The 14,827-nt window shown below is 40.0% G+C and overlaps 1 protein-coding gene across 1 annotated transcript in view; it reads left to right on the forward strand.

Moving 5' to 3' along the window:
* Positions 1-14,827, forward strand: part of LRRCC1 (leucine rich repeat and coiled-coil centrosomal protein 1) — a 418,892-nt gene that overhangs the window by 125,977 nt on the left and 278,088 nt on the right. The gene's annotated exons all lie outside the window — the stretch shown is intronic.

Consider the following 14,827-nt stretch of genomic DNA (forward strand, 5'->3'; position numbering starts at 1 on the left):
TAGAAAGAATTGCACAAGAATTGAGGATTTTAATGAACAGGTTACAATATTGGAGGAAAGGTTTAAGGAAAGGGGCTATAAAGAGAATAACATAAAGAATGCTGTAACAAGGGCAAGGACCACCAACAGGGACTCACTGTTAGAATATAAAAGAAAGGAAGATCAAAGAAAGGATACATTAGATATACCATTTGTGAACACATATAGTGAGGATCATGTATTAATGAAGAAGATTCTGAGAAAGCACTGGCACTTTTGAAAAATTACCCAGTTATTGGGGACAAATTGCCAGTTTACCCTAGGATAGTTTACAAAAAAACTAAGAACTTGAAATCGATGTTAGCACCCAGTGAGTTTAGAAGGCAAAGAAAAACTAAAAAAGATTTGGATTTGAGGGGGGAAGAAGTCAAGGGCTTCTTTCCCTGTGCAACATGCAAAGCATGTAGAATTGGGTCAAAAAAGAAAAAGGTTCCAATTCCGGGCACGAATAGAGAGTTTATTATAAAGGACACCATAAGATGTAGTAATAAAGGGGTTGTGTATATGTTATAGTGCTCATGCAATCTGTTTTACATTGGAGAGACAACTAGAATGCTCAGGGATCAGATTAGGGAGCATATCTGGAACATAGAAAAGGGGAAATTGGAAACCCACCTATACACACATTTTAGAGAAATCCACATGAACAACACTAAAGAACTAAAATACTGGGGATTGTGTGTAGTGCGGAATAACTGGAGGGGGGGGGGACTTTGAAAGTAGATTAGTCAAAAGGGAAGCAGAATTAATCTATGAGTTTAACACTTTGCACCCGTTGGGTTTGAATTCAGAGTTGGAATTAGCCCCCTTTTTAACTTAGGGGTTAATTATCTTTAGTACCCTGCGTTTAAGTATTTTAAATTTTTTAGCATTTTTAGCAATTTCTAGCTTTTTTAGTTTAGAGTTCTTCCATATGGATTTTCAGAGAGCACCTAATACCAGTATTAGGATTGTAGAACATGAAATTATTTAGATAGGAATGTAGGGCTAGGTTTGTTTGAGCTAGGTTCTATTTATATCTTATGCGATTTTCATGTTTTAAATTTTATATACATTAGTTATTTTAGATACCATCTGAAGTGGAATAAATCTTGGCTTTAGGTTGACCACGCAATATCTCATCTGTGTTTTTCCTTATATTGTTTCTTTGATTTGATATGGTTTCTTATTCGTATTAAAATTGTATTATTATATATATTTATATTTTTATATATTATTAAAATTGTATTTTTATGGATTCTTAACATTTGATTATATGGAAATTAATATTTTTAAACACTAGAGATCTGGCTTGGAATTTGGTGTGAAAATTTATGAACAAAGAATGACATGTGAGGTGTTCGGATTCCCCCCAGGAAGTGGTTACCTGCGAATAGGTGTTGAAGCAATAGCGAATCACCTGTGCAGAGAGTGGATTTAAGGGCAAAGGTTGCAGGAAGTAGCATCTTGAAAAAGACCCAGAAGGGGTTGAAACGCGTAGACGACTTAACTGCTACTGTTTGTGATTATTTGGAGGACCGAAGCTGTAGTGAACTCTGTGTACCCTGGCGTACAGAGGGCATCCTGTGGATACATTCGTGGAAACAAACACTTGCGCAAGTGGTCACCTAGGATCCGGAACCGGGTGACGTCACTCACGGGATTTTCGCTAAGCAGACATCTAAAGGAGCAGCCAGAGTGTCGGGCCAGGTAAGGAGATCGCTGGCAGACACTTGTAAGAAGGTAGGGGAGCCTCCCGGCTATGTTATAAGTACTTGATTGCCTATTAACTAAGAGAACATTAAGGAAGGAGCTCTATACCATCGTGGGTTTTAATTGTGACTAAAGAGAGACTGGGGATATAACGGCATCATTCAGAAACATTAACATTTATATCTTTGGATTTACAATAATTAACTCAAACCCACATTGTCATTCCGGATCATCTTTTTGGGGGGATCCCCTTGAAATACTAACACCAATATCAGAACACAGACAATATAGGTTCTCCGCCAGCCACTATTTATTTGGGGAATCTGGGAGGTTGTGTATAGTGTGTATGTTTAAACCGATTTTATGTATGAGTGAATGCTATATGGATTTTATGTGTCAACCTTTTATACATTGATTTATTAAATATCACATTTGTGTTTTACAAAACATTGTCACCGGATTATTTATTGCACTTATATATATTGCATTTATTTCACTTTGATATTTCACTTTGTTATACTGTGTTTATATATGTACGTAGATATTTTTCTATATTTTTAATTATCACCGATTTTGGACATTAATAGTATTTAAACGTATCCCCTAAGGGACTTTGGGATTTTAAGTTTTGGATTGTTTTAACTGGTAACGAGACAGTGAATTTATATCTATATATCCTACGGCTCTACAGCGCTTCCTATATCCACTGATTTCACATTCCATTAGTTTTTGCAGTTTGAGACAGCTTGAGTCCCCTGAACATATAGGACCTCTCTAAGGAGTTTGTGTGCCTTCCAAAGTCGTTGTATGGACAGGTAGGGCCACAGTAGAGCTGTGGCATTTTGTTATGACTGTTTAAAAACGTTTATATCGTTTTTTTGATCCGGTTTTGAAACTAAGGGGTTAATTATCCATTTGCAAGTGGGTGCAATGCTCTTTCAGCCTATTATACACACTGTAAAAATTTCGTAAGATTTACTGCTTTTTTTCACGGTTTTAGCAGTTTCTGTGATTGTTTTTTTCTCTTAAAGGCACAGTACCGTTTTTATTTTTTGCTTGTTCACAGTTATTAAAGTGTTTTCCAAGCTTGCTGGTCTCATTACTAGTCTGTTTAAACATGTCTGACATAGAGGAAACTCATTGTTCATTATGTTTAGAAGCCATTGTGGAACCCCCTCTTAGAATGTGTACCAAATGCACTGATTTTACTATAGATTACAAAGATCATATTCTGGCTTTAAAAAATTTATCACCAGAAGAAATTGACAAGGAGGAAGTTATGCCGTCTAACTCTCTCCACGTGTCAGATCCTATAAATCCCGCTCAGGGGATGCCAAGTACATCTAGCGTGCCCATTGCGTATACCTTGCAAGACATGGCGGCAGTTATGAATCATACCCTTACAGAGGTATTATCTAAACTGCCAGGATTGCAAGGAAAGCGAGACAGCTCTGCGCTAGAATAAATACAGAGCTCTCTGACGCTTTAGTAGCTATCTCTGATACACCCTCACAATATAATGAAGCTGAAGCAGGGGAGCTTCAATCTGTGGGTGATTTTTCTGATTCAGGGAAGATTCTTCAATCTGATTCTGATATGTCTACATTTAAATTTAAGCTTGAACACCTCCGCGTATTGCTCAGGGAGGTTTTAGCAACTCTGGACGACTGTGACACTATTGTAGTCCTAGAGAAATTATGCAGATTGGATAAATACTATGCAGTACCTACTTACACTGATGTTTTTCCAATCCCTAAAAGGTTTTCTGAAATTATTACTAAGGAATGGGATAGACCAGGTGTACCATTCTCTCCCCCTCCTGTTTTTAAAAAGATGTTTCCTATAGACGCCGCTACACGGGACTTATGGCAGACGGTCCCTAAGGTGGAGGGAGCAGTTCTACTCTAGCTAAGCGTACCACTATCCCTGTCGAGGACAGTTGTGCTTTTCTAGATCCAATGGATAAAAAATTAGAGGGTTACCTTAAGAAAATTTTTATTCAACGAGGTTTTATTCTCCAGCCTCTTGCATGCATTGCCCCAGTTACTGCTGCCGCGGCTTTCTGGTTTGAGTCCCTAGAGGAGGCTCTACAGGTTGAAACCCCTTTGGAAGATATTATTGACAAGCTTAGGGCCCTTAAGCTAGCCAATTCATTTGTTTCTGACGCGGTTGTAAATTTAACCAAGCTAACAACTAAAAATTCAGGTTTTGCTATTCAGGCGCGTAGGGCCCTATGGCTTAAATCCTGGTCAGCTGACGTGACTTCACAGTCTAAACTTCTCAACATTCCCTTCAAAGGACAGATCCTATTCGGGCCTGGACTGAAGGAGATCATTTCTGACATCACTGGAGGAAAAGGTCACGCACTTCCTCAAGACAGGTCCAACAAATTAAGGACCAAACAGTCTAGTTTTCGGCCCTTTCGAAACTTCAAGAGTGGCGCAGCTTCAACTTCCTCTAACACAAAACAAGAGGGAACTTTTGCCCAGTCTAAGCCGGTCTGGAGACCTAACCAGGCTTGGAACAAGGGGAAACAGGCCAAGAAGCCTGCTGCTGCCTCGAAGACAGCACGAAGGAGCAGCCCCCGATCCGGAAACGGATCTAGTAGGGGGCAGACTCTCTCTCTTCGCCCAGGCTTGGGCAAGAGATGCCCAGGATCCCTGGGCATTGGAAATTGTGTCCAAGGGTTATCTTCTGAAATTCAAAACCTCTCCCCCAAAAGGGAGATTTCATCTCTCACTTTTATCTGCAATCCAGATAAAGAGAGAAGCATTCTTACATTGTGTTCAAGACCTCCTAGTTATGGGAGTGATCCACCCAGTTCCACAGGAGGAACAGGGACAGGGCTTTTATTCAAATCTGTTTGTTGTTCCCAAGAAAGAGGGAACATTCAGACCAATCTTAGATCTCAAGATCTTAAACAAATTTCTCAGAGTCCCATCCTTCAAGATGGAGACTATTCGAACCAACCTTCCTATGATCCAGGAGGGTCAATACAGGCACTACCAGTTTGTGGCTCTTCCCTTCGGGTTGGCCACGGCACCAAGAATCTTTACAAAGGTTCTAGGGTCCCTTCTAGCGATCCTAAGGCCGCGGGCTATAGCAGTAGCTCCTTACTCAGACGACATTCTGATACAGGCGTCGACTTTTCAAGTTGCCAGGTCTCACACGGACATTGTTCTGGTATTTCTGAGGTCGCATAGGTGGAAAGTGAACAAAGAAAAAACTTCTCTATCCCCTCTCACAAGAGTTTCCTTCCTAGGAACTCTGATAGATTCTGTAGAAATGAAGATTTACCTGACAGAGGCCAGGTTGTCAAAACTTCTAAATTCCTGCTGTGTTCTTTATTCTACTTCTCGCCCTTCAGTGGCTCAGTGTATGGAAGTAATCGGCTTAATGGTAGCGGCAATGGACATAGTGCCGTTTGCCCGCCTACATCTCAGACCGCTGCAACTCTGCATGCTCAGTCAGTGGAATGGGGCTTACACAGATTTGTCCCCTCTACTAAATCTGGATCAAGAGACCAGGGATTCTCTTCTCTGGTGGTTATCTCGGGTCCATCTGTCCAAGGGTATGACATTCCGCAGGCCAGATTGGACAATAGTAACGACAGATGCCAGCCTTCTGGGCTGGGGTGCAGTCTGGAACTCCCTGAAGGCTCAAGGCTTGTGGACTCAGGAGGAGACACTCCTTCCGATAAACATTCTGGAACTAAGAGCGATATTCAATGCTCTTCAGGCTTGGCCTCAGCTAGCTGCGGTCAGGTTCATCAGATTTCAGTCGGACAACATCACGACTGTAGCTTACATCAACCATCAAGGGGGAACAAAGAGTTCCCTAGCAATGTTGGAGGTTTCAAAAATAATTCTATGGGCAGAGGTTCACTCTTGCCATCTATCAGCTATCCATATCCCAGGAGTAGAGAACTGGGAGGTGGATTTTCTAGGTCGACAGACTTTTCATCCGGGGGAGTGGGAACTCCATCCGGAGGTGTTTGCACAGTTGATTCAACTTTGGGGCAAACCAGAACTGGATCTCATGGCGTCTCGTCAGAACGCCAAGCTTCCTTGTTACGGGTTCAGGTCCAGGGATCCCAAGGCAGCGCTGATAGATGCTCTAGCAGCGCCTTGGTCTTTCAACCTGGCTTATGTGTTTCCACCGTTTCCTCTGCTCCCTCGTCTGATTGCCAAGATCAAGCAGGAGAGAGCTTCGGTGATTTTGATAGCTCCTGCGTGGCCACGCAGGACTTGGTACGCAGATCTGGTGGACATGTCATTCTTTCCACCTTGGACTCTGCCGCTGAGGCAGGATCTTCTACTTCAAGGTCCCTTCAAACATCCAAATCTAATTTCTTTGCGTCTGACTGCTTGGAGATTGAACGCTTGATTTTGTCAAAATGTGTTTTTTCCGAGTCGATCATTGATACCTTAATTCAGGCTCGAAAGCCTGTCACCAGGAAAATCTATCATAAGATATGGTGTAAATACCTTCATTGGTGTGAACCCAAGGGTTACTCATGGAGTAAAGTCAGGATTCCCTGGATATTGTCTTTTCTCCAAGAAGGATTGGAGAAGGGATTGTCAGCTAGTTCCTTAAAGGGACAGATTTCTGCTCTGTCTATTCTTTTGCACATGCGTCTGGCAGATGTTCCAGACGTTCAGGCGTTTTGTCAGGCTTTAGTTAGAATCAAGCCTGTGTTTAAACCTGTTGCTCCGCTATGGAGTTTAAATTTAGTTCTTAAAGTTCTTCAAGGGGTTCCGTTGAACCTCTGCATTCCATAGATATCAAGCTTTTATCTTGGAAAGTTCTGTTCTTGGTAGCTATCTCTTCGGCTCTAAGAGTTTCAGAGTTATCTGCCTTGCAGTGTGATTACCCTTATCTGATCTTCCATGCAGTTAAGGTAGTTTTGCGTACCAAACCTGGGTTTCTTCCTAAGGTGGTATCCAATAAGAATATCAATCAAGAGATTGTTGTTCCGTCACTGTGTCCTAATCCTTCTTCAAAGAAGGAACGTCTATTACACAATCTTGACGTGGTTCGTGCTTTAAAGTTTTATTTACAAGCTATTAAAGATTTTTGTCAAGCATCTGCATTGTTTGTTGTCTACTCTGGACAGAGGAAAGGCCAAAAGGCTTCAGCAACTTCTCTTTCTTTTTGGTTAAGAAGTATAATCCGCTTAGCTTATGAGACTGCTGGCCAGCAGCCTCCTGTAAGAATTACAGCTCATTCCACTAGAGCGGTGGCTTCCACATGGGCCTTTAAAAATGAGGCTTCTGTTGAACAGATTTGTAAGGCGGCGACTTGGTCTTCGCTTCATACTTTTTCTAAATTCTACAAATTTGATACTTTTGCTTCTTCGGAGGGTATTTTTGGGAGAAAGGTCTTACAGGCAGTGGTGCCTTCCGTTTAAGCGCCTGCCTTGTCCCTCCATTCATCTGTGTCCTATAGCTTTGGTATTGGTATCCCACAAGTAATGGATGAATCCGTGGACTGGATACACCTTACAAGAGAAAACAAAATTAATGCTTACCTGATAAATTTATTTCTCTTGTGGTGTATCCAGTCCACGGCCCGCCCTGTCATTTTAAGGCAGGCGTTTTTTAATTTTTAAACTACAGTCACCATTGCACCCTATAGTTTCTCCTTTCTCTTGCTTGTCTTCGATCGAATGACTGGGAGGTGGCAGTTAGGGGAGGAGCTATATAGACAGCTCTGCTGTGGGTGATCCTCTTGCAGCTTCCTGTTGGGAAGGAGAATATCCCACAACTAATGGATGAATCCGTGGACTGGATACACCACAAGAGAAATAAATTTATCAGGTAAGCATAAATTTTGTTTTCTACTCTTGCTAAACGAACCACTATTCCTCTGGAAGATAGTACTTCCTTTAAAGATCCTTTAGATAGGAAGCTTGAATCTTATCTAAGGAAAGCCTATTTATATTCAGGTCATCTTCTTAGGCCTGCAATTGCTTTGGCTGATGCTGCAGCTGCTTCAACTTTTTGTTTGGAGAATTTAGCGCAACAAGAATTGGATTCTGACATATCTAGCATTGTTCGCTTACTGCAACATGCTAATCATTTTATTTGTGATGCCATTTTTGATATTATCAAAATTGATGTTAGATCCATGTTTTTAGCTAGAAGAGCTTTGTGGCTTAAATCTTGGAATGCTGATATGACATCTAAGTCTAGATTACTATCTCTTTCCAAGGTAATCATTTATTTGGTTCTCAGTTGGATTCTATTATTTCAACTGTTACTGGGGGGAAAGGATTTTTTTTGCCTCAGGATAAAAAACCTAAGGGCAAATCTAAGGCTTCTAATCGTTTTAGTTCCTTTCGCCAAAATAAGGAACAAAAACCTAATCCTTCCCCCAATGAATCTGTTTCCAATTGGAAGCCTTCCTCAAATTGGAATAAATCCAGCCTTTCAAGAAACCAAAGTCAGCCCCTAAGTCCGCATCAAGGTGCGGCCCTCATTCCAGCTCAGCTGATAGGGGGCAGATTAAGGTTTTTCAAGGATGTTTGGGCAAATTCTGTCCAAAATCAATGGATTCAGAGCATTGTCTCTCAGGAGTACCAAATAGGATTCAGAGTAAGACTTCCTGTGAGAAGATTTTTTTCTCTCACGCATCCCAGTGAATCCAGTAAAAGCTCAGGCTTTCCTGAAGTGTGTTTCAGATCTGGAGGTTTCTGGGGTTATCATGCCGGTTCCCTTTCAATAACAAGGCCTGGGGTTTTATTCAAATCTATTAATTGTCCCGAAGAAAGAAAATTTATTCAGACCAGTTCTGGATCTGAAAATTTTGATTCGTTATGTAAGAGTACCAACTTTCAAGATGGTGACTATAAGGACTATTCTGCCTTTTGTTCAGCAAGGACATTATATGTCTACAATAGACTTGCAGGATGCTTACCTTCATATTCCGATTCATCCAGAACATTATCAGTTCCTGAGATTCTCTTTTCTAGATGAGCATTACCAATTTGTTGCTCTTCCATTTGGTCTAGCAACAGCTCCAAGAATCTTTTCAAAGGTTCTGGGTGCCCTACTCTCTGTAATCAGAGAAAAGGGTATTGCGGTGTTTCCTTATTTGGACCATTTCTTGGTACTTGCTCAGTCTTTACATTCTGCAGAATCTCACACGAATCAACTTGTGTTGTTTCTTCGAAAACATGGTTGGAGGATCAATTTACCAAAAAGTTTTTTGATTCCTCAGACAAGGGTCATCTTTTTAGGTTTCCAGATAGATTCAGTGTCCATGACTCTGTCTCTAACAGACAAGAGACGTTTGAAATTGGTTGCAGCATGTCGGCACCTTCAGTCTCAGTCATTCCTTTCAGTGGCTATGTGCATGGAAGTTTTAGGCCTCATGACTGCAGCATCGGACGCGATTCCTTTTGCTCGTTTTCACATGAGACCTATCCAGCTTTGCATGCTGAATCAATGGTGCCGGGATTATACAAAGATATCATAATTAATATCCTTAAATCCCAATGTTCGACACTCTCTGACGTGGTGGTTAAATCACCAGCGTTTAGTTCAAGGGGCCTCTTTTGTTCGGCCAACCTGGACTGTGATCACAACAGATGCGAGTCTTTCAGGTTGGGGAGCTGTCTGGGGATCTCTGACAGCACAAGGAGTTTGGAAATCTCAAGAGGCGAGATTACCAATCAATATTTTAGAACTCTGTGCAATTCTCAGAGCTCTTCAGTTTTGGCCTCTGTTAAAGAGAGAACCGTTCATTTGTTTTCAGACAGACAATATCACAACGGTGGAATATGTCAATCATTAGGGTGGGACTCACAGTCCCCAAGCTATGAAAGAAGTATCTTGGATACTTGTTTGGGCGGAATCCAGCTCTTGTCTGATTTCTGCGGTTCATATCCCAGGTGTAGACAATTGGGAGGCGGATTATCTCAGCCGTCAGATTTTACATCCAGGGGAGTGGTCTCTCAATCCGGATGTGTTTTCTCAGATTGTTCAGATGTGGGGTCTTCCAGAGATAGATCCAGATACCTTTCCAGGTCCAGTGATTCTCAGGCGGAAGCAGTGGATGCGCTGACACTTCCTTGGTGTTATCAACCTGCTTATATCTTCCCGCCTCTAGTTCTTCTTCTGAGAGTGATCTCCAAGATCATCATGGAACAATCATTTGTGTTGCTGGTGGCTCCAGCATGGCCCCACAGGTTTTGGTATGCGGATCTTGTTCAGATGTCCAGTTGCCAACCTTGGCCACTTCCGTTAAGGCCGGACCTACTGTCTCAAGGTCCGTTTTTCCATCCGGATCTCAAATCATTAAATTTGAATGTATGGAAATTGAACGCTTAGTATTAAGTCATAGAGGTTTCTCTGACTCAGTAATTAATACTATGTTACAAGCTCGTAAATCTGTCTTTAGGAAGATTTATTATCGAGTTTGGAAGATTTACATTTCATAGTGTTCTTCTCATAAATTCTATTGGCATTCTTTTAGAATTCCTAGAATTTTACAGTTTCTCCAGGATGGTTTGGATAGGGGTTTGTCTGCAAGTTCCTTGAAGGGACAAATCTCTGCTCTTTGTTTTATTTCACAGAAAGATTGCTAAACTTCCCGATATTCACTTTTTTGTACAGGCTTTAGTTGGAATTAAGCCCGTCATTAAATCAATTTCTCCTCCTTGGAGTCTTAATTTGGGTTTGAAGGTGTTACAGGCTCCTCCGTTTGAGCCTATGCATTCTTTGGACATTAAACTACTATCTTGAAAAGTGTTGTTCCTTTTGGCCATCTCTTCTGCTAGAAGAGTTTCTGAGCTATCTGCTCTTTCTTGTGAATCACCTTTTCTGATTTTTCATCAAGATAAGGCGGTTTTGCGGACTTCATTTTAATTTGAACCTAAGGTTGTGAATTCTAACAACATTAGTAGAGACATTGTTGTCCCTTCCTTGTGTCATAATCCTAAGAATCCTTTGAAAAAGATCCTTACATTCTTTGTATGTGGTAAGAGCTTTGAAATATTATGTTGAAGCTACTAAAGATTTCAGGAAGACTTGTAGTCTATTTGTTATATTTTCTGGTCCTAGGAAAGGTCAGAAGGCCTCTGCTATTTCCTTGGCCTCTTTGTTAAAGCTTTTGATTCATCAAGCTTATTTGGAGTCGGGTCAAGCCCCGCCTCAGAGAATTACAGTTCATTCTACTAGATCAGTCTCCACTTCGTGGGCTTTCAAGAATGAAGCTTCAGTTGATCAGATTTGCAAAGCAGCGACTTGGTCCTCTTTGCATACATTTACTAAATTCTATCGTTTTGATGTATTTGCTTCTTTTGGAGCAGTTTTTGGTAGAAAAGTTCTTCAGTTTGATTCTTCTGCTGCTATTTTCAGTTTTTCTTTTCTTCATAAGAATAACTTATATTTGGGTTGTGGATTATTTTTTCAGCATTTGGCTGTTTTTTATTTTTTATCCCTCCCTCTCTAGTGACTCTTGCGTGGAGTTCCACATCTTGGGTATTTGCTATCCCATACGTCACTAGCTCATGGACTCTTGACAATTACATGAAAGAAAACATAATTTATGTAAGAACTTACCTGATAAATTAATTTCTTTCATATTGGCAAGAGTCCATGAGGCCCACCCTTTTTATGGTGGTTATGATTTTTTTGTAGCACAATTATTTCCAAATTCCTTTGTTGATGCTTTTTACTCCTTTCCTTATCACCCCACTACTTGGCTATTTGTTAAACTGAATTGTGGGTGTGGTGAGGGGTGTATTTATAGGCGTTTTGTGGTTTGGGAGACTTTGCCCCTCCTGGTAAGATTGTATATTCCATACGTCACTAGCTCATGGACTCTTGCCAACATGAAAGAAATGAATTTATCAGGTAAGTTCTTACATAAATTATGTTATTTACACATTTTTAAGAATTCCTTTTTGGAATTAACTAACTGAATGACAGAACTGAGAGAATACTTCCAAATGACAGATGAAGGGTGAGTGCCAACTTTTGAGCTGGAAACAGAGAGGCAGAAAGTGGGGAAAAAAGAATTATGTATAAAAAGACCACAAGACTTCCAAGTTACCTCCCCAGTTAGGAATTAATATTTAATAAAAAAAAAAAGAAGATGGAGGGGAGGAAGACAAACATTGATGTAAGTTCATCTAAAAGAATTAGGAAAACTACTACAAAGAGACAGGTAAAGGGAAGAAAATAAATGAAATATGAGACAAAAAAAATATTTTTTTATATACTTCCACTATTTCAAGCCAAGAATATACCAACCTCTGCTGGCTTTAGAATGGAAGCATCTTCCTCTGAGCAGTGCGCCAGGCAGGAGGAGTTAAAAATACAATCTAGCTACACAAGTTGTGCAGTACTACGCAACGTCCGTAGGGAGATTGTAACTTTACTCCTCTGTCAGTTTTCACTGATGTCCAGCCAGGCACTTTAGGAAGTTGCGGCGTGACGGGGGTGACACCATCAGAGGAGATTTAATTCCTGCTTGATGGTGTCAAGGACCACCAACATCTTTTCGTGGACCACCAGTGGTCCATGGACCACTGGTTGGCGACCGCTGCCACTGGTTTTCAAACCTGTCCTCAGTACACCCTAACAGGCCACATTTTAAAGATATTTGAACTAGAGCACAATTTAATTAGTAAACATGTTTTTTTTACCTGCTCTCATCCAAGGTATTCCTTAAAACCTGGCCTGTTGGAGAAGCTTGAGGACAGGTTTGAAAACCAGTGTTGTAAACAATATCCACCAGCATAGGTTAACCTTTTCACATATATCTGTCTTGCCACCCTGTAAGAAATCTATTACATTTACAGTGAAACTTCCTTTACATATCTAATATTTAAACTCTTACTAAACAGAAACCATTTTTATGTACAGTATTTGTTGTGTAAAGATGCTTTAAAAACATACCCCCTCCACACTTCTGAGATCAGCAATCACCGGTGCTATGCTCAGATTGCTGAAAAGGCAGGGAGCCCTATACTTGCCGATGGAAGACTTATCGCCATTAGTCTGGACAGTGTGGTTAAGCACACTTCTTTTATAAAATGTGAATTTCTCATGGTTCTGACAATCCTTTGAACTTTGGATATTGCGGTCTGAAGGAGAAAGAAGAAATAAGATTGTACTACAGAAATGTTAAATTACATATACACAAAAGTTATGGTGAACGTTAATGCATTAAAGCAGGTGTGCCCAGACTTTTTTTGTTAGGTGGGTCTGTCGCACATGGTGAGATTGGCTTGGGGTCACTTTATATCATAGTCACAATTATAGTAAAGATAACACTATATAGTTTTAGTTCAAAATTACATATGAAATTTGTTTCTATTGCATATTTGACTGCATTTGCTTCTTAAATGTTTCAAAGGTTGGTAAAATGCACAGGCAATATTACCTAAAAGAGGCTGTTTTCTGCTCTGTGGTCCTTAGAGCAACACAATAACCTCTGGGTGGGTGGATGTTGCACCTCTGCTGTAGTGTGGTCAGTCCTACCATAAAGGGACAGACGTGATCATTTAACTTTAAGGCACTTCCAGTCCATGCCATACTGCACAGGTTTCTTTTTTTTTTTTCCATTTGTACTGATTTCTTTTTTTTCTTTTTTTTCCCTTTATATTGTGCCCAAGTTTTAAATGTAAATTTACCTGAAAAATACACTAAAACCAACATTTCACGTAGGCTTCTTTTATTAGGTAGCTCAAGACACTAACGTCATTCAAAATTTATGCCACCAAAACCTCTATAATCAATGGAAGTGCACTCCTTAGGCTGTTCCCCTATAGCGACTGCACATTCTTGTTAGAATACAGTTGGTGTAACACCATGTGTGGCAGTTCTGCAAGGAAAACTGTGTGTACATTGCGCACAAAGTAGCTATATTTATCCAAATGGCAACAAGTGTAGCCTCTAATTGTCCAAATCATAATACGCCTTTATTAAATAAAAAAAAATCCTAAGCATGTTAAAATAACTTTAAATTTACAAACAATACAATTCTAAAAAAAAATTAATATAAAAGTTAATTTATTTAAAATAATTTTGCTTATTAATATTTCATTTTAATTTAATAGAAGCGGAGGACAATGATAATTGACAGTAAAGTCTAAATTAAACTTTCTTGATACAGACGGAGCATGCAATTTTACATAACTTTCCAATTTACTATATAATTTGCTACATTCTCTTGGTATCCTTTGTTGAAAGCTTGTCTGGCTCAATAGTAGCAATGCACTACTGGGAGATAGCTGCTGATTGGTGGCTGCACTTCATACATATCTCTTGTCATTGGCTCACCCAATGTGTTCCGTTACCTCCTAGTAGTGCATTGCTGGTTCTTAAATAAAAGATACCAAGAGAATGAAGCAAATTTGATAATAAAAGTGCATTGGAACGTGTTTTAAAATTGTATGCTCTATCTGGGGGCTTTAAATCCCTTTTTTAACGATTTTTATTTTCCTCAGTAAGCAAGTAGATTTGAAGTAAGAGAGACACAGATTAACTCAGACAGAAAGAGAGATAAGCAGATATCAAGAGAGAGAAACATACAGATATCAGAAGCACGCAAGTAGAAAGGCAAACATTTGTGAAGCTGAAATAGATTCAAACTGAAACAAACCGTTAAGAATATAGAATATAAGAAATACCCATGAGTACTAATTTAAGCCAAGATAAAGCTGAGAATACAGAAAAACACACAACTGAGATATACGTGTATGTTGGGGGCGGCAGAAAAAATGCGCAACTCAAATACATGCCCTACGGAAACCTAGGCCTAGATTTAGAGTTCGGCGGTAGCCGTCAAAACCAGCGTTAGAGGCTCCTAACGCGGGTTTTTTACGCACTCCGGTATTTAGAGTTTATTTACCGCGACTCAAAATACACCTAACGCTCAACTTTCTACCGCCACCTCAGACCCAGTAGTAAACATATACCGCACAAAAAAACATCCACGAATCACAAAACAAATATTACACAAAGTACACTTACACTCATACAAACACAACACTATCTTTATTTTTCGGAATTTTTATTTTTTCTTAAAAATACAAAGGATTAAAGTTGCGAGATCTCGGGTGTTTGAAAAAAATCCACACAAA

The sequence above is a fragment of the Bombina bombina genome, chromosome 5 (assembly GCF_027579735.1).
Source record: "Bombina bombina isolate aBomBom1 chromosome 5, aBomBom1.pri, whole genome shotgun sequence".
NCBI classification, from domain to species: domain Eukaryota; kingdom Metazoa; phylum Chordata; class Amphibia; order Anura; family Bombinatoridae; genus Bombina; species Bombina bombina.